This window comes from Callospermophilus lateralis, chromosome 1 (assembly GCF_048772815.1).
Source record: "Callospermophilus lateralis isolate mCalLat2 chromosome 1, mCalLat2.hap1, whole genome shotgun sequence".
Lineage (NCBI taxonomy): Eukaryota > Metazoa > Chordata > Mammalia > Rodentia > Sciuridae > Callospermophilus > Callospermophilus lateralis.
Window position 1 is genome coordinate 102,055,942 of NC_135305.1, and position 25,376 is coordinate 102,081,317.

The 25,376-nt window shown below is 45.3% G+C and overlaps 1 protein-coding gene across 1 annotated transcript in view; it reads right to left on the minus strand.

The window, feature by feature from the left end:
- The window catches only part of Tns3 (tensin 3), a 265,870-nt gene that overhangs the window by 178,448 nt on the left and 62,046 nt on the right, over positions 1–25,376 (minus strand). The window contains exon 3 of the mRNA XM_076836877.2: positions 19,191–19,228. The gene's annotated coding sequence lies outside the window, so the exon portion shown is untranslated. The remainder of the gene's footprint in view (positions 1–19,190; positions 19,229–25,376) is intronic.

Sequence of the window (25,376 nt, forward strand, 5' to 3'; positions counted from 1 at the left end):
GAAGGAGCTTCCAATGATGGAGAGTCAGGTGACTGAGGAGGGCGATCACCCAGAGTCAGATCAGGATAGCACAGCACGTCATTGCCTGCTCTTCCATCTTCCATTCTAGCTCTGACCAAATGCCCTGGTTCTCTCACTCTTTTGCTTTGACAGAGGAAGCACTGTAAGCCTGGATCATCTCTAGGTTGGCTGACCTTGCTCAGCATGAAGCTGATATGTCTTTAGCAGGTAAGTTCTTAGAAAGCCCAGCCTGGCCAATGGACGGTCCTGACAACTGAGCAGCACGGGCCAGCACTACAGGACTCGGCAAAAGACTGACACTATCATGTTCACAGCAACCATTCTGTAAAGCTTGCACCCGGGCAGGGTCCACTGAGCTGCACCTGACGCATGGCTCGATCCCCATGTGCAGGCTCAAATCAGTCCCATAAACATGTGACCAGAGGGCCAAGTGCTGTGTCTTCAGGTCATTCTCCTGAGTCCTCACGACAGCCCAGAAATCTTATCCTATGTGTGAGAAGCTCAGTCACAGAGAAAGCTGCTGTGTGCAGGTCCTCACAGAGGAGATGCTGGCTGGTCCCAAGCACCTCATGCTGCTGACAGGAACTAAAACCCTCACTACAGGATTGACAAGAGGTGACAAGATTGGGATGGGGCTGGGACTATAGCAGCTCCCATGGAAGCTAGAGGAAATCCCAGGAGAGGGCCATGGGCTTTGGAGCATGAGCCGTGAGCCACTGGTTGCAGGCTGCAGCACCCCAGGACTTATCCCTCCCTTGATAGCGGTCCCTCTGAGAGGCCGGTGTGACAGCCACTTTATGGCCTTCTCTCAGTTCTGTTTGAAGCCTAATCTACTGTTACCAGGGACGACCACAAACAAACAAGGTGTGCCCTGCCCACACCTGGCTACGTGGGCGCCTGAGCTGGCTGGTGTTGATAACCTCGTCTCAAAGCCAGCAGTTCAACAGGATGGAAGCAGGGGGTGGCAAGGGCTTCCACCCAGTCTTGACCGTGTCACTGGGACCATGTGGTTGAGTGTAAGTGTGCATACATGGGCATGTGAATGAGTTTGAATGTGACCATGTATATTTAAAAATATGGGGCCTGTGGGTGTTCCTCAGAGGTATAATGCTTGCCAAGCATGAGTGAGGGCCTGGGCTTGATCCCAGCACCACAATAAAAACAACAACAAAAAAAAACTTTTAAATAGCAGGGTGTGGTGGCACATGCCTACAATTCCAGCTACTCAGGAGACTGAGGCAGGAGGATCAGTAGGTTGGAGATCAGCCTCAACAACTTAGCAAGATCTTGTTTCAAAATAAAACATAGAAATGTCTAGGGATGTCGCTCAATGGTACAGCATCCCAGGTTCAATCCCCAGTACCACAAAAAAATAGGGGAGGAAAAAAAGGACAAGAGCCTGTGTGACAGTTTATTTCTGAGTTTTGACAGTGCTGGAAGTTTCTAAGTGTGTGTACATATCCGAGTTTGTGTGTGGGAATATGTGTGCACACCCTGTGGGAATGTGTGTGTACATTTGAAATTGTTCATGTTTGTGTGTGTGTGTGTGTCTGTCTGAGTCTCTATGTGTATCTATCTGTGAGTGTCCATGTGTATCTCTAAGGGTGTGTGTACACATACCCAACCAAAGTTCAGTCTCGCTGAATTCAATCACGGAGGTTAATTACTGCTTTGGCTAACAGGTGCTTCTCACCAGAGAAGGCACTTTCACCCAGGCCGCTGCCTCTCTCACTTAAGGCACCAGGCAGAAGCCCAGGCTTCAGTGCAGATCCAACTCAGAGAGACTGGGATCCACTGCAACTACCTGTCCCACTGCCCCCTGCTACCCCTTGGAGATCAAGGCCCTGAGTGAGAGAAAGAAGACTTCAGTTCAACACACGCTTTGCCATGTTCTCCCTCTGATTCATACAACGAAGCTTATGAACTCAGTTTTGGGGGTTGCTTCCTATTATATTTTCTTTTGGACAGAGTCAAATAGAGAGTGATAATTTTCTGCCAGTTTCTCTAAAAACACGTAGCCTTACCTATTATTTTATAAATAGAATAAAGGTAAATGTGAGTTTAACCTTTTGTGAATCACCAAAAATTCTGATCGTGTGAGGTCACATGAATGAGCTCCGAGAGCCCCAGGAAACGGAGCGAGAACTGAGAGGCCACTCTCACTGCCAGCACACCTTCACTGGGTCACCCAATACCATGGGGAGCCTGGGCAGTTTTGCTCTCTTTACTATCCATTTTTCCTTCCTGTTCTCCAGGTAATTCTGTCCTAGGAGAATTCTCCTCACACTGGAGTCAAGCAGGCCTGGGTGAATCTTGTTCATGCCAGGATTCTGGAACTGTGAAAGAGTTCAGCAGCACCAACCAAGTCATGAAAGTGCTTTGGGTCAGTGCACCCACATACAGAAAGCCACCATTCAGGTACAAAACAAGTGCAAAAGGGGTATAGAAAGCAGGGTAGAGCCACCAGCCAGCCTCAGCCTCGAAAATGGGGAGAACAATTTGCTAAGTCAAGCAAAGAGGCACCACTTCAGCACAAGTTCTATCATTATATAAATGACTTTAATTATAATAATGGAACTATAAACAAGCTGCATGGGGCTGCGGTTGTAGCTCAGTGGTAAAGCACTTGCCTAGCATGTGTGAGGCCCTGGGTTCAATCCTCAGCACCACATAAAAATAAATAAATAAAACAAAGGTGTTGTGTCCATTTATAACTAAAAAATATAAATAAAAATATTTTAAAAAATAATCAAGCTGCATAAAATTGGAAGCGAAGTTTATTTCTTCTTTATCTTTATGAAGAAACTTCACCCTAAAGCCAGGACGGCACACTTTCTTTCCCAAACCATAAAGAGGTCAGAGGTCACCTGTTTCCCTGACCTGAAAGACACCCCTATAGACACCGAGGGTTGGCTGGCCACTGGAACCTCCATGTAATTCAGGCTGGGTCACCTCTCATGGCTCTATAAAGGGCAGCACTCTGGGTGGAGGGAGGGCAGAGGCCTTTTTGAAGGAATGTTTATTATTTTACATATTTCACTTCATTTGTTATATATGATCAATAAAACAGCAAGATGTTTTTATACTCCCATCACATAGAAGATTGAGAAAAAATAAACAGCTCAATCTTTTTTTTTTATTTTAAAGAGAGAGAGAGAGAGAGAGAGAGAATTTTTTAATATTTATTTTTTAGTTTTTCAGTGGACACAACATCATTGTTTGTACGTGGTGCTGAGGATCGAACCCGGGCCACACGCATGCCAGGCGAGCGTGCTACCGCTTGAGCCACATCCCCAGCCCAATCATATTTTTTGTTTGTTTGTTTTTAAATATTTATTTATTTTTTTTAGTTATGGTAGACACAATATTTTATTTTTATGTGGTGCTGAGGATCCAACCCAGTGCCTCACACATGCTAGGTGAGTGCTCTACCTCTGAGCCACAACCCCAGCCCTGGCTCAGTTGTTTTTATTACCATTATTATTATTGGTTATGAATGATGTAGAATAATAAGAAGAAAATTGTCCCCTCCCCTAATGGTGACAACTCTAAGAGAGGGGGACATTTGCCCCACTGTGGACGTAACAGCAGCAAAACACCCAACTAGCCGCTTAAACAACAGGAATTTATTTCCTCACAGGATTAGAGGCTGAAAGTGGGAGATCAGGTATTGACAGGGTTGGTCTCTTTCCTTGGCTTGTAGAATACATCTTCTCCCTGTGTCCTCATAGGGTCATTCTTCGATTCGCGTCTGTGTCCTAAACTCTTCTTATAAGGATACCGGTCATATGGGATTAAAACCTACCCTAATGACTTCCTCCTAACTGATACGGTCACATCCTGAAGGGCTAGGACTCTAACCTGAATTTGAGGGGACACAATTCAGCCCCCAACAACAAAGGTCTAAGGGATCAGTGGCAACCTAAAAGGTTGGTTCACATGGAATATTTGCAGAACACTATGGGCCCACCAGGGCTGCCGACAACATGCAATGGCTTCCTCATCCCATGCCTCCTCAGTCAAAGCTGCTGAAATGTGCCTAGGCTGGGAAGAGATTTGGGGAGTGCCCCAGGTCAGGCTTTCACCAGGAGCCTGCAGATAACAAGGGATCTATACAAAGGATAGGCACACAATGTAGGCATTAGGGACTTTATTAACTCTATTTGCTTCCTTCAAGGGCTCTTCCTAACTTGGTGTTTTGTGTCCTCTTTGTCCTCTTGACCCTGGAAGCCCTAATTAGGTTCACATTCCTCAGGAAGCTCTGTTACCCTGTGTGTAAGTGTTAAAGCCCAACTGAGCCTGCTCTAATCCCTGGGAGAAAACAGGAGCCTAAAAAAGCAATTCACCCTCTTCCGCCTACCTGCCTGTCAGGAAGCAAGGAACATGGATGAGAAAGAGGGAAAATTGTTGGAATCATGTCTTAATGTTTTTCCTTAAAGGTAACAAACAGCCATCAAGCCTTTGGCACAGTATAAGAAAGACTATCCCCAGCATTCAGTTCCCAGATTCCCTCTTGGGGCCTCAATTTCCCCTTCCAATCCAGCTGTACAATTCCAATAATTTGGGGAGGGGGAAAGAAAGGAGTTGTGCACCTATCCTACACACAGGGCAAGCTGCATCTGTCAGAACCCTCTGCTTCTCTCACTTACTCAGGCTGTGGTTACCCTTAGCCAACTGAGGGAGGCTGCCCACGAGGGAACCCTGGGCCTGCCTTGCTCCAAGCCCATAGCACATGGCTCATAGGGAATATAATAGAATGAGAACATAAAATGAGTGCTCTGTGTCCATTATGTTATCAATATTCATCCCAGATCAGAAATAGAATATGAGTCCATTGTTGGAGACAGGTCCTGGGAACTCTCTAAGGAGCTGGCAAGTATACCCTGGGACCCGCTACTGTACATACTCTACTCAAGCTTGGGCCAGGATTGCATGACAGGATCTTTTGCTCAGTAACCAGCATGTGATCTTGTGGCCAAGTCTGTCTCAAAGATCAGGGCCCGGCAGGGAAGCCAGACACACTCTCAGCACACAGCTCAGGAAGCCTAGGCCCACAGAGCAGGGAGTTAAGACCTTTAGTCATTAGGCAAGACCATAGCCAGGGTCTATAACGGCTCAAGCCAACCCTTATCAGATTCCTGCATTTTAAAAGAGAAACAAAGATTACATATGATGACGGATAAAATGCGAATGGCTTGCTACATAATCAGAAGAAAACATCATAAATCCAACTTACTTGCAGAAAGATTAAGAAGTGATACTTAGCTTTAGTCTTTTAAGTCTTCTTTGCTGGGAGCAGTGGAGCACATCTATAATCCCAGCTATTCCAGAGGCTGAGGCAGGAAGATCACAAGTTTTTGAGGCCAGCCTGGGCAATTTATCAAGACTCTGTCTCAAAAAAAAATTTAAAGGGCTACAGATTTGGCTCAGGCATAGACAACTTGCCTAACGTGCAAAACTCTTGGTATGTTCAATCCCCAATACCACAAAAAAAAAAAATAAAGTGGTAGGGTTTTTCTGTTTTCTTTTGGTTTTTAGCTCATTTAAAATGTCAAGATTTTCAGGCATGGTAGTATATACCCGTAATCCCAACAACTCTGGAGGATGAGGCAGGAGGATTGTAAATTCAAAGCCAACTTCAGCAACTTAGTGAGGTCCTAAGCAACTTAGCAAGACCCTACCCTATCTCAAAATAAAAAATAAAAAGGGCAGAGGAAGTGGCTCAGTGGTTAAGCACTCCTGGGTTCAATTCCTGGTACTAAAAATAAAATAAAATAAATGCCAAGGATCAAATATAACTGGATTAAAACGACTAGATCCATTTTCACAAGGAAAAGGCAATGTCAAAACTCACTGTCCCTCCTTATCAGCTATATCCTAATAGACCTAAAATATGTCACATGCAATTTGCAATTACTTATAAAATACATCATGACATTGGTAAGTAACTTACATTTCAACTAATTTGAAAAGATTGATGATTAACTCTACACCTTATTAACTCTGAATCCTATTTCCAACCTTCCTAAGATTTCAGTAGATTGTGTTTTCAATAATGGTGGCACCATACAGGGTCTCTGCATAGTAATTGCCAGTTCCTATCAAGAGGTAGAGTCCACCCCATTCTCTTGATTCTGGGCTTGTCCTAGATTTGTCTTGTGACCTGTTAGAATCAATGGAATAAGGCAGAACTTCTGAAGCTGGGCCTCACAGGGCTGTGGCTGCCACCTTTGCCTCAAGAATCCACTCTTGGACCCAATTACCATGCTGAAAGGAAACCAGGGTGGCCACATGGAAAGGAATACAAGGGGAGCAAAGACATCCACCAATCCAGTGCCAACCAATAGAAACAGGCATGAGCACATTTGTGACCTTACCTAGAGGTCAACCTTGAGCCTCCCTCCACTCTCCCTCTGCCAGGGCCCCTCTCTGTCACTCACAGCAGGATGATGCATGCACATGCCTCAGCTCTTTTAGCACCTTTCAATAAGGTAATTTTTGAAACCTCCCTGGTTGTAGCACACACGCTCACATCCTACATGATAGCAAGTGTTGGCAGGACATCTCTGCAGATAGGAGACAGGGATGTGGACGTTCTCCCTTGGGCCTTTCGCAGGCCCAGATGTGACCCCTCCTGCAGAGAAGGACTAAATAAACAATCATGGTGCTCAGGGTGAGCCAATCAAGAGGAAGACAAGAATGGGCTGCCTTCCAGTTCCAGGACAAAGGAAGCATGTGCAGTTGTTCTTCCTTAAAGAGAAGTGCACAGAAATGCCATGACCCCCACCCTGTGACTTTTCTAATACCGTCATTCTTCTCACAAAGAAAAGGTCCAGTGAGACAGCAACTTTAAAATACAGCCTTGTTTTCAGAGGCCTTGAAAGTGAATGGTTTGCATGACATCTACTGCCATGTACACTTCCAGCTTCATGTCAAAAAGGTCATGCAGCTCCCAAGCAGGACAGAGTGGCCCCCCAGTCCACAGGTGGTTCAATAAGCTGATGCTGCCATCTCCTGCTTCCCCAGAGGCCATGCAGGATCTGAGATTCCACCTGAATCCAGTAATAGCCTCCTCTGATCAGCCCTAATTTCCACTGGCCTTTTGCTAATGATAGTACAGAGAAAATGCACATCCCCAGGGAGGGGACTGCAGGATCTCATAAATAAAATGGTGCTTTCAGAGGGAAGGTGACCTTCTTACCATCAATGCTCAGTGGTTACTAGCAAAGGAACAGCAAAATGAATGAGCTAGAGACTGGCGTGGTAGTAGTGCATGCCTGCAATTCCAGCTATTCTGGAGGCTGAAGCAGGAGGATCAAGAGTTTGAGGCTAGCTTAGGCAACACAGTGAGATCTGTTTCAAAATAAAATTTTTAAAAAGGGCCTGGGATGTGGCTCCGTGGTAGAGCACTTGTCTAGCAGGCGTGAGGCCCTGGATTTGATCCCAGGATTGCCAAAAAATAAAAAATAAAAAGAGTAAGCTGCTCCTTCTCCAAACTCTTTTCAGGTCAGTGGTCACAACCTCCTAGTTATTCATTCATTCGTGAACTCATTCGCTCACAATGACTAATGGAACACCACACCTCAAGGCACAGGAAGATGAAGAAGAAGAAATAGTTGTCTTTAAGAATTCAGTTTAATGAAGAAGAAGAAAAGATACCAAAATACAGGTTATTCAAGAAGAAAATGGAAAATTCTGTATAAGGAACTAATGAAAGAAATTTCCCTCAGAGACACTTGATCAGAAGTATCTAAGAATAATAAGATGAATAATTTTGTCTCTACCAACTGTCCTTTGCTCCAGGGAAGGTCAATCAGAAAGGAAAAAAATTAGAAAACTTAATAGATCACAATTTTTCATCAACTTTCAAAAAATATTTTGATTTAAGCATTAGGCTACCTATTGCTAACTAGCTAATTCTGAATGTCCTTATGAACATATTCCATAAGACTCACCATCTGAAGCTAAACCTCCACTCAGATTCACACCACCCTTCTAATGGCACCACCCACTCTCTATTCAGGATCCCAAACTATTTACCTAAGGATTACCCACAAGCCCTGCCTCTGCCCATTCTGATTGGCAGGCCAGTCCTAACAGGTCCACTTTTTAAACACCCATGAAGCTACTTCTTCCACCCATCCAAGGAAATATCACTTAGCTCAGTCCATCCTTGACTCTCCCTGAGCAGAGCTAAGATTTCTAAGGAGCATCTTAAGGACCAGTCAAAGCCTCTTCCCCCACCAATTGCTTTTTAAATGTAAAAGAAATCTCCCAAAAGACAAAAGGTTTTAGATCAAGATTCTGAAATCAGAATTTCTAAGGGCACAATGTTTTATTCATTCAGACCTTCTATTACGGCCTCCTTCCCCCTCCCCCCCAAAAAAAGACTGCTATGTGTTTATTTTTCTACAGACCCTCCTGAGCAGGAGAAAGTTTCCAGTATTGGAGGGCTAACAGCCCAGACCCTCCCCCCACAGGACTCCATCCAGAAGGGTTCCATCAAGAACAGAGAGAAAAGCCTGCCCATTTCGGAAAGTTCTGGGGAAATCAGCAGTTGCGTTATACACAGATATGCAGTGCACGAAAGGGCAAGATTCAAAATGCCAGAAAACACACAAAAGTGAATTCTGCCAGCTGCTCCTGGGAGGCGGCTATTTCTCCTGAGCTATTTCTGTGCTCAGCAGAAAATGGGGGTGGACACTTCCTGAATCCCTGCCTAAAATTAACAGCTTTACAGAAAGTGGGATGGAGGGTGGTAAGGCTTGGTGAAATACAAATTGTATTTCATTAGTTAAAACTGGAAAGTGAGTACTTGGATGCTTAGTTATGTGTTTTGGCCCTGCTGCTCAAAAGATGGCTCAAGAAGGAAGAAACGGGTCTCTGAGAGGAGAGCTAGCCTCCAGACACTACCAGGCAAGGATAAAGCCATCAGCTTGATCAGAAACACTCTTCTCTGCACTGAACATGAACTGGTTTCAAGAGACTGAGATGAGATGCAGACACAGACACAAGACACAGACAAACAACCCCAGGCACACACAAGGACACCAGAGACCACAATGTAGAACATCCGCAGTCAGGAATTCAATGCTCACCCCATGGACCCAGCGAGCATGGCTGTCCAGAAATTCACCTGTTAACAACACAGGAGGCAGTGCATGGGGAAGAGCTGCCACAGGTAAAGTGAGTGTCTGGAAGTCTGGGAGCCCTGAGGTCAAGACCAGCAGAGGCCTCCTCCTATCCATGAGAATGTCCTACCCAGACAGGGACGATGAAGGATCAGCATTAGATTCTCGGAGCATCTCTTCCTGCATGAACTCAGTGCTCTGAAGACACAGAGGGAAGGGAAGTGGAAGGTGACGTTGGGGGCAAGATCCCATGGGGAGTCTCTGCTTAGACACAGAATGCAGCCTTATCCCCAGGATGGCCAAGGACATGCCTAAGATGTGCTTCCATGAAGATCACACTGCTGGACACCAGAACAGACGATATCAACACTGGAAAGCAGAGGATGAAATCTAACTGGTTGTTTAAAGCTGCAGCACTCCCCACAATGTCCAAAACATCGAAGCAGAATGAGCATCTCCGTGGCCTCCTGACTGCACGTATCCCAGCTGAGCCAGGACTGGGAGCTGGGGGAAGCAGGAAGGACAGAATCCTCAACTGGAGACAAGGCAAATGCAGCTGAGCGTAGCATGACAAATGAACTTGTAACTTGCAGAGAGAACAGAGGGGTCGGGGAAGAGAAGGAGCATGAGGCGCCTTGGGAGTGAGGACAAGGCTCTGGGATTCAGGGACAGGAAAGACACTTGTGAATCTGGAGAAGTAGGTGCCAGCAGAACTATGGGGAAGGCACTGATTGATAGATTCTAAAATTCAAAACGTGAATAGTGGTCCAAAAAAAAGAGGCAGTAAGGAAACAAAGTATGTCCCAGAAAAAGAGGTGACCAGAGCATTAGCTCAAAAGGGGGAATGCAGAGTGAGGGCTTTTCCAAAAAGAAGACAGGGGCTCCCACAGATGGCCATCAACAGCAGAAGAAAGAGAGACTAGGGCCAAGCATGTGGAAGGAGAGATACTGCTCTGTGACCAGAGGTGATGGGAAAGGATGTGGAGCCGAATGTGACATTTCCAAACTGATAACATCACATTCATAGCATGGAAGGAGCCACAGGGGTTTATTTTCACCAGGGAAACCAGCCACAATACACATCAGGCTGCTGCAACCCTGGCAAGTATAATTCACCTGCACACCACTGGCCAGGATGTGCTTGAGAAAGAAGCAGGTACTATCACTGCAACACTCCCAGTAAAAGAGGAGCGAGGAGGGGTGGAGAAGTCCATGCACACATAGCACCCATGGCACAGAACATAACACACAATCCTCTGTAGAGAGGCAGGGGGATCTGCAGGAAATCACAGCAGGAACCACAGACCACGCAAGTGGAGGCACGCAAAGTACTGCTACTCACTGGGCACAGTCACCCTAGCTGCAGCATCAGTGGATCAGGACCTAGGAGGTCCTCCTGAGCAAGCTAGGGCTGAGTAGAGTGGGTATAAAGGCAGGATGCTGGGGGAAGGCAAGGAGAAGGTCAGAGGCCATAGAGGTGGCCAGATAAAGGACGTAGAGCCAGCCAATTAGGCAGTCACAGAGCGACTAGGAGGGATTTCACAAAGCAGCCAGGTACAAGGTCTTGGAGCCACCCTGGTGGGAGGCCCAAGTTGCCAAAGCCAAGGTGGCATTGACACCTCTGGTGCCACTGTAAAGATACCATGAACCCTTTGTTCTGCCAGGAGCCAGAGGAACCCCTTTCAGGTTGGGCTAGGCTGAGTCAGAGGCACGGACACAGTTGGATTAGATGAGATTTGCTTGAAAGACCCCATTCTCTCAAAAAGAATTGAGCATTACACCATCCTTTCCTGTCCTTTAACAGTTAATAAATAAAATGCATACTGACTAATGCCAGTGATTGGCAACATTTTATGAAACAGTCTCTCAGAATTCCCTAGAACTACAAAAATAATGGTCCCTAGAAACTGAAACTGTGACTCAAGATCAATGAAGCAAAGTAAAGTCCTCAAAAAGAGACAGAGTTCCTTGCAAAACCCCCCAGGTCCTGTGCTTCCAGAGCAGCTGAATTCTGGCTTTCTTCAGAAGTCCCCCAGGTAGGGGCTTCATCCAGAGGAAGACACCAAGCCTCAGGTCACAAGGCTAAAAAAACAAGGCAGTCAGAATTCAGACCCATGTCTGTTATCTACTCCCCCTCTTTTACAGTTCCTCAAAATTTTAGGGGCTGCTTCTGATAACTACACCTCCCAACTGCTCTATCTGATCCCACCAAAGCAAACACTCACACATCTGTTATTCTCATTGTCAGGATGGCATTTGTTTCGATTTTTCAAGGCCTCGAATCTCCAGTGTCCTTACTCTCTCATCACAACCTAGCTGCGAAGGTCAGAATACATCTACTCCCCTTACTGAGCCCCTGCAGGCTGACATCCCATCAACGCGTTATGGCGGGGGCAAAGGTAGAAGACTTCAGCCAACAAATACACTTGCTGGAATTATTGTTCAAGCAATGTGAGTCTGCAAGGAATCTTCTTCCCCAGGTGAGAATTTGTCTGCAGTCACAGGGATCAAGGGCAAAAGTAAGTCCCCAAGTAATTCAAGCTCAAACAAAACACACTTGCAGCTACATCCTGTGCTCACTGATGGCTTCCCATCCTCCTATGTGACCCATCACAGTGCCATAACAAGGCACCCTCACTTTACAAACAGAGTCTTTGAGGCACATGCGTCTGGCCTGAGACACATGCAAACACTGGGGCCCACCTTCACCACCTGCCACAACTTCTGGACTCCTGCCTATTAAACAGATCATTGCTGACAAATAGGTTACTGCCATACCACCCAATGAAGTGGCAAATAGGTGTGGATTCATTTCAGGGATGTGTGGAGGCCTCCTTTATTTGCTGTAACCCAATACAGAAGGACAACTGACAATTTAGAGAAAACAAGCAGACAGATTTTTAAACTACAGTATTTATTTAAGACAAATGCGTTATCTCAAAAGAATATTTGCATTATACAGTCATGCATCGCTTCACCACCGGGATATGTATCATCAAGTGGTTTCATCATTGTGTGAAAACCAAAGAGTGTGCTCACACAACTGAGGCGGCTACAACCTCACTTGGTGGCATAATCTCAAGGGACCACCATCATGGAAGTGGTCCTTTATTGACCAAAATGACGTTATGTGGTGCATGACTGTAATTCCCTTTTGTTGGGGCAGGGCTGGTAAATCCTGCACAAATACAGCTTAAACTTAAGCCACACTAAAGAGCAAATCTGTCATCATCAGGTGAAACTGATACTCTTAACCAGTCAAGTCAACATGGTCCTGCCAGTCTGGCCACATGTCACAACTGGCTTCAAAACCTTCGGTCTCTCCCATGATGATGAATGCAGTGGCTTCTGCAGTACCAGCTTCTGCAGTACCACCAAAGATCCCACACCAAGACTGTGCAAGAAGCAGTCCCTGATGGAGCAAGGCCCAGAGCAGCCGGTGGCTGGTGTCACTGGGTGCCTGTGCTTCTTTAGCTAACAGGGGTGCAGTCCTGCTGGTCACCTCATAGTCCAAGGAAACTCCCAATGTCCACAGTCAATGCTGCTCTAGGAGACTCAGATGACTTTGCACTTAAAAACATTAATTCTTAGTCAAAGGATAATTGCTTATGTGTATATAAAAAGCAACACTCCTGAGTGAACCCAGAGCACAGGAGAAGGCTTCCTGTGGTGGGAATTCCCACATGGAAGAATAGTCCCCATTAGGAACTCAGCCAGAGGTATAAACATACCTTTAATGAAGTAAAATGGGTAGAATGAAGAAAAACCAAAGCTCAGTCAGGCAGCCTACCCAGAAAGGAATCTTATGGGAAGAGGAACAAAAGTGCCTCCCAAAAGAACATTTAAAGGTGCTTAATGGTTCTTCTGACACCAGCAAAAACTTCCAAAGATTTGGAATAAGAGCAATGTCTATCAATAAGTAAATGGATAAACAAGCAGTGGTTCCTTCAGAAAACTGAATATTATTAAGTGCTAAAAAAATAAGCTATTTAAAAAAGAAATGAGATCATTTAAGGAAAGTTAAATGCATATTACTAAGTGAAAGAATCCAATCTGAAAAGATTCCATGCTGTTGTATGATTTCACCTACATTCTGGAAAAGGCCAAATAATGGAAACACTAAAAAGATCAGTGATTGCCAGAGGCTGGGGTCAAGAAGGAGTGATTAGGCAGAGCACAGAGGGTTTTTAGCTCAAACTGTTCTATATGATACACTAAGGTGGATACATTTTATTGTGCATTTGTCCAAACTCACAGGAAAACAACACCCAGAGTAACTCTTAAGTAAACTCCCAGCTTTGGATAATAATGTGTCAATATAGGTTCATCAATTGTAACAAATGGGGATGTTGGGACTTGGGAGAGGCTATGCACAGAGAAGAACACAAGAGCTCTCTGTACTTTCCCCTGAAGTTGGCTCTTAACCTGCAATTGCTCTAACATAACCTCAATTAATTTTAAAAACAATCTTAAAAGTCAGCTGCCAAACATTAAAACATATAAGCACACAAACACACACTTTTGGCAAAGGTGGAGGTCACCATCGTCTGGCAGAACTAGATTCGCACTTGGTCCTAAGGGCTGCAACCAGAAGCTCCCATGGACAGTGAGCTGCCTCTGGCCCAGCTCAGTGTCCTGCTTAGAGCAGGAAATGTTTGTTGAATTGATAGCTTAAAAATTAACCACCTCCACCTGTGCCACACAGTGGGGAGCCAGGAGGGTGTGGAGGCCAGGTAAACATTTGCTGAGGTGGCAGCATGGTCTGTCCTAGGGCCACGTGCTCTGGCAGGGCCCTCCCTGCCCCTCAGGGGGAAGAACAACTCTTCAGTCCTGGCTGTCACCTTCAAGATGGTCCAGAAAAGGACCTTTCAGAAGACTATGTGTGAGAAGATGACAAACACATCTCTAATGCTCAGCACACAGCTGCCACCTCTCAGCTGGCCTCGATGACTTATGTCTCCAAGCACACATTACAAGCCAATCACAGGACGAACATCGGGCGCAAACCTCCTGTTCCCCTAAAGCATCATGCTGAATTGATTGCCCATCCCACCTTCAGATGAACAGGCTGAGCCTCAGGGAGATTATGACACCCAAAGTCACAAAAGGCATAATGGGGGCTGGGAAAGTGATAAATACAAACAACACAAGAGCTCTGTGCTCATGGAAAAATAGCCTTGCTATATTTATGAAAAATGTTCTCAGTCCCTCCTTTTTCATTATCAAGTCAGTAAAACTGGATCTTTTGTTCCTAGGGAAAGATTCGGGAGCCCTATAAACAAAGCCTACCACTTAACTCCCTTTGGGGATGGCAAGATGCACATGTTGATCTGAAATGGCGCATCCCTGAGTGCCCAGTTGGCTGCTTCACAATTGCATGTGGCTCTCCAGCCTGATGCAGTGGGCTAAGAGATGGCAGCCCCAAACAAGGCCTACCTCCAGATCCTCAGTACGTAGCACTGAGCAAAACAGAGCCTGGCAAGTGGCATTCTATAGACTGAAGCTCTGGGACCTAGGGATGGTGGATCTAGACACATATAACCAGGTAGAGAAGAGCCAGAAGTTCAACACTCAGCAAAGCAACAGCTCACCCCAGCCTCCTTCTTGTACATACCTCAGAACTCCCAGGTGAAAGGAACATGAGACTCAGAAACACACAGCACAGAACAAGGAACACTTGATAAAGAGCTAAGGAAGAGGAGTGAGATGTCTTTGCCCAGGGTCTCTGGAGAAGGCTGAGCATCTCAGAAATGGCGTCACCAATATAAAATGCACAAAGTCAGGCAGCAAAAGCTGAGGCTGGGCCAGGTAGCCGAGGCCCCTTTGAGCCCAGATGGCTGGAGGCTGGGCCTAATTCCTGAACTAAAGCAGGTGCTGGGTTCAAGGACCTCACACTGTTCTGTGTACACTCTCCAGCTCTGTGAACTCTTGTGTACAGCCTCCTGTGAGGGTCCTAAATTGACAAAGCAGTGATCTAAAGGTCTGTATAAGCTCTGATGATTTAGGATTACACTTAATCCCCGAAACCAAGTGCACCTCTAAGGAGCAGAAGAGTCACGGTGTGGGAGATAGAAGCCAATGCCCCAGACATTCATAGGGTGCAAAGATGGGATCTCCATGTCATGTCCACAGAAAACCATCCTCTTCACATCATGGGGACAGCCCCCAGCACCTCTTCCGCCTTCTCTCTTACCAACATCTGCCTTCCTAAAATTGCTGTATCTCTCCTACTTCCTTTATTACTCGTGCAAATGAGTCAACTGACAGCAAGAAAAAAATAAAGTCATGAGACTCAAATAATTCAAGTGGCTCAAATGAACAAGTACTGCATCTCAGGAAGAAAAACCTTTGAGATTCAAATGATCAAGTGATTTTACGTAGATGAGTTGACGTCTCTAGAATTTATATAGCTAATGTTATCATGATCAACAACTAACTATTTTGTGTGTATTATAGGGAAGTATTATTCACCTATTTTACACCTAAAGAAACTGAGGATCAGGGCCTATTCTAGTGCACTGGGGTTGCTTTCACAAGATACCATAGACTGGGCACTTGAACAACAGGAATTTACTGCTTACTGTTGCAGACTCTGGGACATCCATGATCAAGAAGTCTGCAGATTTGGTGTCAGGTGAGGACCTGCTTTCAAGTTCATAGATGGCACATTCTCAATGTGTGTCACGTGGGAGAAAGGGCAAGAACTCTGCAGCCTCTTTTATAAGGGAACTAATTCCATTCATGAGGGCTCCACCCACCTAATCACCTCCAGAGGCCCCACCTCTTCATACCACCACTTTGGGGATTGGGTTTCAGCATAAGAATGGGAGGGACATAGACATTCGGAAACTGATTTCAGCCAAAAGTTCTGTAAGGGATGTAAGTTCCCGTCTCTGCCTCCACCTGCTCACTGAACCTTATGTCCTGACCTGAGGGACACACTTTCCCTTGGCTCAGGAAGTGAGGAACCTCAACCGTTCTAAGAGTTCCAGCTAGGGCTCAAGTCTCCCTGCTGAGCCTCCCACTCATGACTTGGTCACCACCTCTGCAGGACAATCTATGTCCTCAGTGCTAGTGGGGCACCAAAGGCCTGTACTAGAGCCGGTGACAGTGGCAATGATGGCACATATCAATGACCATGACAGTCAGTTCCACCACACACCAACCACACATTCCAGGGAATATGCTAACCCTGAGCCTCAGGACCACTCAAGGCAGGCAGAAGTATAGAGCACACACCCTCACCCCATCAGTAAGAGGTCAGACCCAAGCCCACATTCTCATCCAAAACTTCACAATCTCCCAAAATATCTGAGGACAATCTGAGTTCAAGAAGCCTGCACCACAATACATGTACCCACAGAAATGACAAGCCCAAAACCCAAACATGATTTATATACACCCAGAAATCAAGGACCCAAAACCCAAATGCAATTTATATACACACAGTAATCAAGGACCCAGAAAACACTAATATGATGTGTATACATACAGTAATCAAAGATCCAAAAACTAAGTGTAATAAGGTGGGGAAGACCACATTCTAGTTCCTGGAAGACCAAGCTGCTTCCCCAGACGCTGAATTCTGCAGGAGCCACTGAGAAATTTACAGCCCTCGTATCCCCAACAACGATGGCATTATATTTTTGGAATGAGAAAGTGCTTTGTTATCTCTGGTGGCATTCTCTCCTGCTGTTCAAAGCTGTATTATCAAAAAAAAAAAAAAAAAAAAGATATGGATACATTTCCCCCCTACCAGAATTTGATAGGAATAAAGGTTTATCCATCCCTCAGCAAGCTGCCAATTGCTGTGGTTAGAAATGTCATAATCGGTGATATTTAAGGCTGTTGGAATATTCTTTGAACCCACGAATTCAACCTATTAAACAGCCAGAAATGGAAGAAAAAGTTGTAAGTTCATTTCTGCAGCCCCAGTCAGGGTAGCCAGCCAGTAAGAAAGTCAGATGAAGATGGTGGTGACAGAACAAATAGCTCACCCCTTCTCCCTTGGTGACAAGACATAAGTTACAAGGACAGATGTCACCACAAAGGAAACCCCAGAGGTGAGGAGCAAGTTTAAGTCCAAGTCTGAGATATGCCCCATGGGTGGGATGCCCCCCACTTACCACTGCTTTCAAAAGCACTGCTGCGACACGATTCCTTAGACTGAAGGGGTGCAGTACCCCCGAATGAAGCCTGTCTGTAGGCAAAAAGACCTACAATAAACCATGGTCAGAAATCGACCAGCCTAGCAGTGTGTGTGAACGTGAAATGCTCACCCTGGCTGGAAAGGGGAAGCCTTCTCCAGACCAGGGCGGAAAGAGAGAGCAGAACTGCTCCCTGTGCCCCCATGAGGCGGGGAAAGCACCCATGTGACCTCTGGGAAGAAGAATCTAAGGGAAGGACAGAGGAGCTGCTGGTCTGTGGCTGGGTAAGAAGTGTACCATAGCACTCAGCCACCCTCTCTTCTTCTGCAAGTGGCCAAAACTCTGCATAAAGAAACATTTTAAAAGAAGTCATTTTGGGGCTGGGGATGTGGCTCAAGCGGTAGGGCACTCGCCTGGCATGCGTGCGGTCCGGATTCGATCCTCAGCACCACATACAAACAAAAGATGTTGTGTCCGCTGAAAAAACTAAAAAATAAATATTAAAAAAATTTCTCTCTCTCTAAGTCATTTATCTTTCGAAATCGTACTAGACCAGTCTAGTTCTTCCAATTTGTGTGGATGGATGAACATGCCGATATGCATAGTTTAGTGTGCATGTGTGTGTTTGTGCATGTGACCACAAACATGTTTGTGCATGTGTGAGTGTATAAATGTGCATGTTTGTACATGTGGCTGTTTGTGTGTGAGTGTGGTAGACAGGGTAGAGGAAACTAGCCCTCTGGTCCTCACATGGAGAGAATGCACGTAAGAACTAGTTCACGGTATCCTGAAGTCAGCTTCATTCATAGCCTTCAGGATGGGACACTGGGACAGGGTAGGAATTCTCTAGAACAGCTGACCCATGAGGTCCACAAGAGCAGCAAAATCCCAAGACCTTAAAATCCTATTTCACCAAGCACAGTGGCACATACCTGTAGTCCCAATGACTGGGATACTGAGGCAGGAGGATTTCAAGTAAAAAACCAGCCTCAGCAACTTAGTGAGGTCTTAAGCAACTTAGCAAGATACTGTCTCAAAATAAAAAATAAAAATAGGGCTGGGGAGGTGGCCCAGTGGTTAAGAGCCCCTGGGTTCAACCCCTGGTACCAAAAACAAAAAATAAAATAAAACCCTATTTCCCTTGATCTGTAGCCATGAAGCAGCCTTCCAGGACCCCCAACACCCCCAAAGGTGGGGCTTGACAGTCTGAACAGAGACCACGTTTGAGATGTACAGCACATCTAGGAAATCTGGAGGTGCCAGCTCATGACACAGGATAAAACCACAAGCTCCTTCCTCAGTGTCCCCCATTTTCATTCACTTCTCATCACAGAACCAATTGTGACCAGGCACAGCCAGGTTTCCTGCAGTCACTTGGCAATTAAATCTCTACAGAGACATGAAAGCTCAGTGTAAGTACCTCCTACTCCATGGTTACCACGTTTTCATGGAGACTGAAAAACAAAACCAACCTGTGCACAACCACCCTCAAAAACAGCCAGAAAAGTCTTTAAGGCTACGTGTAGACTCTGAGCCCTGTCTATTCCCACCCGCTCACTGCCCCAGGAAGCCTCCTGCCAACATAGGGATCATTTGTCACTGAAAAGGAGCTGGTGGCACGGCAGGAGAAAAATCACCGAATTCTTATCTGAAATCAAATTCTTAAGAATTATTTTCTAGGACTCAAAACGTGGATTTCAAAGCTCTTCAGTTTATTCTGGAGATGAAATGCATACACCCCATAGAGAAGTATTCACAAGCCATCTCTCTTTGCCCGTGAGTTTCCTTTCTATGGCCATGGTCCAAAGAGGCGCCCCCCTTCTCTGCCTATCATTCAGTGAAGGCCAGCTCTACCACCAAAAGTCCCATGGGAAAGTCATGGAATGCTTACCTGGGCTTCACATTTCTTGTGGCAGGAATACTTGCAGGCTGGAGAAAAAAATAAAAAAGAATGTGAGTGTGTTAAGCAGTTGGAGCAGTGATAACTTTCTATATCTCCAAATTCTTTCACTCCTGGAAACAGTCCAGCACAAAAGACTTCTGAGCAGCCTCTCCCAGGGAGCTTGTGCACGTAGGACCCATGGCAGAATTTAGACAGAAACTGGTGAGGAAGTGGCATGTAAAAACTGAGTGATGAGCATGGTGGTATGGCTCAGTGGCAGACTGCATGCTTAGCATTCACAAGGTCCTGAATGCAGTCCCCAGCACCAAAATCAAACAGAAAGAACCAGGTTACAATGCCTGTCTGCTAGCAACAGCTAGATGGCCCAAGCAGAAACTTCTTAGCAGAGTTACAAGCATATGGTATTTTCAAGGGGTGTGTTCAGCCAAGTTAGATCCCTCCAGAAGAAAGGCAGAGAATTTGAGCAATAAAAAGCATTCACGCATGCCTAGAAATGATTGCTGATCTCTGAATAAAAGAAAAGAAACTCGAAAACGCCCCCCCAAGCCTTCAGATTGGAGCCTTTACATGAGTGAGAAAGTCACGCATTTGGATTCCACACTGCTTCCACTTCCGGACAACCTAAGAAGGACTGTCAGAATAAATTCATGTCTAAATTCCTACAGGGGAATCCTTCAACAGGGGCCATTGTGTGAAGGGAGTGAGGCCTGTGTCATGGGAGGCCCTAACAATGCAGATGTAGGGCTGGAACCAATGCGGATTTCACAGGCCCTCCCGCCCAGAGGCTGCAGCTGGGCTGCTGAGGCATAAAAGCCCGAGGAGCAGCTCCACAGGGGCTAGGAGCAGGCTGCCCTGGCAGAGGCAGCAGGACAGGGAGACACTAGGAAGTGAAGTGGATGTGTGAGCAATCCCAGCACAGCTGCCCCCATCTTATCCGTCTTATCCGGACTCTGTCCCCATCAGCTGGGTTGACCTGAGCAGGTCCCAGGACCTCTCTGAGCCTCTGCTTCCTCTCGCAGAGCTATCACAGTGTCAAATGGAATCCTTCACAGGACCCTGCTTTGAAACTGCAAAGTTCATACATGGAAGTAAATGGAGCCTAAACAACAAGTCTTCAGAGGCCAGGAAGACAAGCCCCAAAATCCCAGTTTGGAGCTTTGAAGTACCTGGGAGCTTAGGAAATTCTTGACTCTCTATCTTGTCACTCTGCCAACTATAAAATACTGAAATCATAAAGGTTCATGTAGGGTTGAAGAAGGAGAAGACAGAGAAGTTGCTTGCCCAGGGCTGGCAGTGAGTGAACTCCATTAGTCATTAGTCAGGTTGTTATCTTTGCAAGATCTATTTTTGGAACTGTCATTCTATGCCTCCAAGGTTTGTGAAAGTATTAACCAAAACAAATATTTATTTTTCATCTCCTAATGGACACAACAAACAAAGGGGACTAGATATTTTCTAACTTAGACAGATTTCCATTACAAACAAGGGTCCTTTCATGTAAAATTAAAAGTGCAAACAGAAACCAGCCAGAAGAAGGCAGGGAGGACTGAGGTAAGGAGAAGGCAGGTGAGACCTCAGGACTCTGGGTAAGTGAGAATCAGCAGAGATGCAGGTAAAGAAATTTCCTGCATGTGCACGTGTGTGCGCGTGTGCGCGCGCGCGCACACACACACACACACGCGCACACACTGGCCCAGCAGCACATGACTGGACCACAACACGTAGCGGTCAGCCTTTGAGACAGCCTCAATAACCCAGGTGCCCCTGGCACAATGAATCATTGCTGGTCTGTGTGACAATGCAGATGGCACAGGAGGAAGTTGTGACTTCTCAGGCCAAAAGGCATCACAGCCTCTGCCCTGGCAGAGCCAGACACCATGTAGTGAGGACACTCAAGAAGCCCTAAGAAGAGGCCCACATGGAGAGGAACTGATACCTCTCACCAACAGCCAGCACGTAGCCAGCCCCAGCCTACCAGCCATAGGAGTGCTCAGTGCAGAAGCATGGAGACTCCAGCCCTGGTCAAGGGGCAGATGAAACACCTCTCAAGAGAACCAGAGCCAGAACTGCCCAGCCACGTGAGTCCCAAATTCCTGAAAAGGGGGTGCCCATTACTCATTCCCTTTTGCTCTCTCGGAGTCTTAATCAACTTTTTTCTGTTGAAATCATCAAATCTTCTCCCAAGTTTAAGGACAGAGTTCCTCACACTCTGGGGTTCAGCTTCATCTGTAAGATGGTCATGGAGAGGACCAGCTAAAGTCAGTACATGTAAAATGTGTAGAAGAGTATTGGCAGGGTGCCTTGTCAGTACTATTATTAGCCATTCAGAGTCCTGCAGATTCCATTTAAATAGCTTAATTCCCTTCTATAACTCCTCCTCCTCCTCCTTGTGGCAGTCTCTCCGTTAATAATCTCCCTGGCTTCTAGATGCTGAGCATCTGAAAATCCATAACCTTCTGCCCAGTGCCAAGCTCAAGGGTCTCCTGGACGTTATTTCAGCCGCCACAGACCTCACTCTTCATGCAACCCTCAAGAGACCTTGTAATCATGGTACCTGGAGCTCTCGTTCCATGAGAGCCCTAGCTGCCTCCATAACAACCTGGCACCTTCTCTTCCATTGTTCACTGGTCCCATGCTGAGTGAGCCACCTTTCCCAGTGGGCCCAGAACCCTCTGCCCCTCCCTACCCATCCAGAGAGATGATATGTTCAAAGAAACACCCAGCATCTCTTGAAAACCATTATGCATTTGCTATGTAACCGAAGATTTTAGAGTTTTTTTACTTCTTTGATGTGTGATATACTGGCCACTGTGCACTCACTGCCCCATTCCTCCTCACTCACAGAGTTTTATTTAGTCTAGCCTTTGTCCACCAACCCTGTGTGAGTCACAGAAAGATCATCCTAGATGAAGGGTTACAACCTGCCAGATCTAGGCCAGTGGTTCTCATAGGAGCTCTGAGGACTCTGAGGTGCCCAAGACCTGTCAGGGGCCGATGAGGTAAAAAACTATTTTCACAGTTATATACTAAGATGTTTCTGCCTTTTCTCTCTGGGTAACAGGGCAAATAAAATTGCTAGTACCTTCACAGACACAAAGGCAAGAGCAAGGTGTACTACTGGCCATTCTACTCTCCACTGCTATGCACTCATCATGTAAAAGACACATCATTTTCACTTTAAGAGTATCCTTAAAATTTCTAATTTCACTAAATCTGGACACCTGAATTTGATGAAATCTGAGCCTTTTCAGTACTCTGCCAGATCAATGAGGAAGTCTCCAGAGAGCACTTCTCAGCATCCAGGAAGAGGATTTAGACAGCAACTGAGTTGTCAGCTAAACTAGCCACTTTCTCAGAAAATGCCATTTTTTTATTTGCAAGAATTCCTGGCAGACAAAAAACATGATTATTCAGAAGTGAGTGCTTGTCAAATGAAAAATGTGAGCCAGTCACAATACACCAGTGGCCAAATTTTGAGATTTCAAGTGGAAACTCAGTTTTGGAAGATCTGTATACCAAACCAGGAAGCTTGAAAATTCCTAGAATTTTTATGATAAAATCCCCAGTGATATTAATAAATGTGGATGCTTTCTTGAAATTATATAACAAATGTCTCAACATTTGGAAGTCTGCATAAGTCAGAGGGCTAGTAATTTCCAAGTGATCGATGCAAGATCATCCCTGCTAGTTATCATCAATGTGCACCAGAGGCCAGTGGATTCTAATTAAACAGTAAGAAAAAAAAATTAAACTTCAAGAAACTTTCAGCTAAGTTTTGATGTACAATCAAAACAGAACATACACAACAATCAGCAAAAGCTATTAAAATGCTTCCTTTCCCAACTACCTATCTGTACAGGGCTCAACTTTTTCCAAAACTTAGAGCCAAACAATATGTTGAAAGACTGAATGTAGAAGCAGGCAAATGGGCTCAACCTTTTTATTAATACTGTATAACAAAATCACACACACACACACACACACACACACACATCCACAATGCCCTTTGCTCATTCTGTTGTTTTGAAAAATAGTCATTTTTCATTAAAAATATAATTTATATTAAGATAAAATATTCATTACTGTTTCTTTTACATGATTTAAGTATTTTAACTGTTCATCAGTTTCCATTTCCATTAAACCAAGCTCTTTGGAGTTTTCTAAGAGTTTAGCTGAGGGCTGAGACCCTAGCGTGAGGAAAGCTACTTCACATCAGCGATGACAACCCCATTCATTCTCTTTACCTGTGTCTCTTGGAATAGTGGGAAAGACCCTAATCTGACTCCCAGAACGGTAAGTAACTTCTCCCAGAGGCTTCTCGAGAAGATCTCCCCAACTCCTGCGAGAGATGCAGGAGAAGAAAAGTGTCTCTGCCTCTGGATGCTGAATGTGCAGCTCTAATGTAGAGCTGGACCCGTCAATGGGGAACCTGCAGAAATCATGTTGCAGAGCTGGAGCCCAGGCTACTGCCCAGGGCCCGCAGCTTCTGTACCTCCCTGTACAGGGAAACCTGCTGGTTGAGGGGCTTCTAATCCATGCAGCTCCATGAGTTTGGTTGCCACAGAGCCATTTAAGCCATTCCATGGTCTTTACATATCTTGTGCTACCTGTTCCCACAGTGACCAGAAAGAAAAGCACATTCTAACCCATTGTACAAACAGCAAACGGAAGTACAGTGTGGCAGTCACCTGCCATGGAAGGCAGACCTGAGGGTGTATGATTTAAGAAGCAGGAATCAGCCACCAGATCAGGGTTTCCAGGGGCAGCACACACTTCACAGTGCTGAATTTAAACATCTCATTATCCTGTAGGCAAAGGCTGTTTTGTGTCCGGAGTGATGACCAAGTTCCACATTTCCTAAACCCATGAAGCACACATCTGCCAAGAGCTACGCCAAGATGAAGAGTTGCCATCCGGGGACCCAAGGACCTGAAAGGCTGAAGTCCACTCCTGAGGATCAAGGTCCCATACTATCAGCGCCATATCTCTTTCTATATTTAACAATAGATCTGAGTGATAGCAAAGGTTCCTTTCTGCCATGAAGAAATATATATTACCTATACTATAAAAAGAAAATAAAGAATCTACAAATAAAATAATTGGTTGCAATTAAAAAAATCACAATCTTTAAAGACTTAATATGTGAAAATACTTTCAATAGTCAAGGTTAAATGATACAAACTTCTGTTACAGTAGGAAACAAACTTTGTAAAACACACAACAAACAAAATGAGACCAAAAAAAAAAAAAAAAAAAAAAAAAAACCTGAGTGGAATGTTTGCAATACATATGATGAAAAGATAAGAAATGATAATTTTTTTGGATCTCAGAAATCCTCAGAAATTGGCAAAGGTTTTTGCCTAATTTAATATTTTTAAAAGATTTACTATTCCTAATATAATGAAGTCTTAGAAACCAAGAAGAAGAAAATAATCTAATTTTTAAACAAGCAAAGATTTGAAAGGCTAGTTTTCTCAACAAACAGAAATGTCATAGACATTAGCCTAATTTAATAACCAGATGGATGAAAAAATATAATAAAAAGGAGACACCATTCTTCATCCAATGACTTACAAAAGTGAAAAGCTGAGACATTTCAAGTGCAAGAGCCGATGATGTTCAAGGCCCCACTACCAACATTTCCACAGGTTCCTCATCCAGCCCAGCTTATACTCCAGAACCTGGGCGGGGTGCTGTGGTCATTTTTCATGGGTTTTCCTGGACTTGACAGCTTGCAGATCCTGTCTGCTTGCACGTTCCCTCCACTGCTGAGGGTCTGCAGACTGCTCGTCAGCTCTCTTCTCACGGGGGTTTCCAAAGTCATGTTTAAGAATCCTGGCTCCCACCGTAGCAGTTGCCATTAGATCTGTCTGGCTTCAGAGGCCTGACATTGTTATATGTTGTCTTGGAACTGCTATTCTTCAAAATGTCTCCACAGGCCTTGGGAATCCGGGCTGTGGTCTGATGAGGTTGTCAGAATCTTTTATACAAGGCTCTACACATATTTACCAAGTTATAAATGAGCCCGTGAGTCACCCTCTGCTTCTCAAGCATCTGTGTCCCAGGAACCCCAGCAGGACAGTCCACGGTCACCTCCTCCAAGCTCTGCTACTTCCCAAAATAAGCCAGAGAGAGAAGGGGCACTTCTACTAAAACCTCTCACATCCCTCTTCT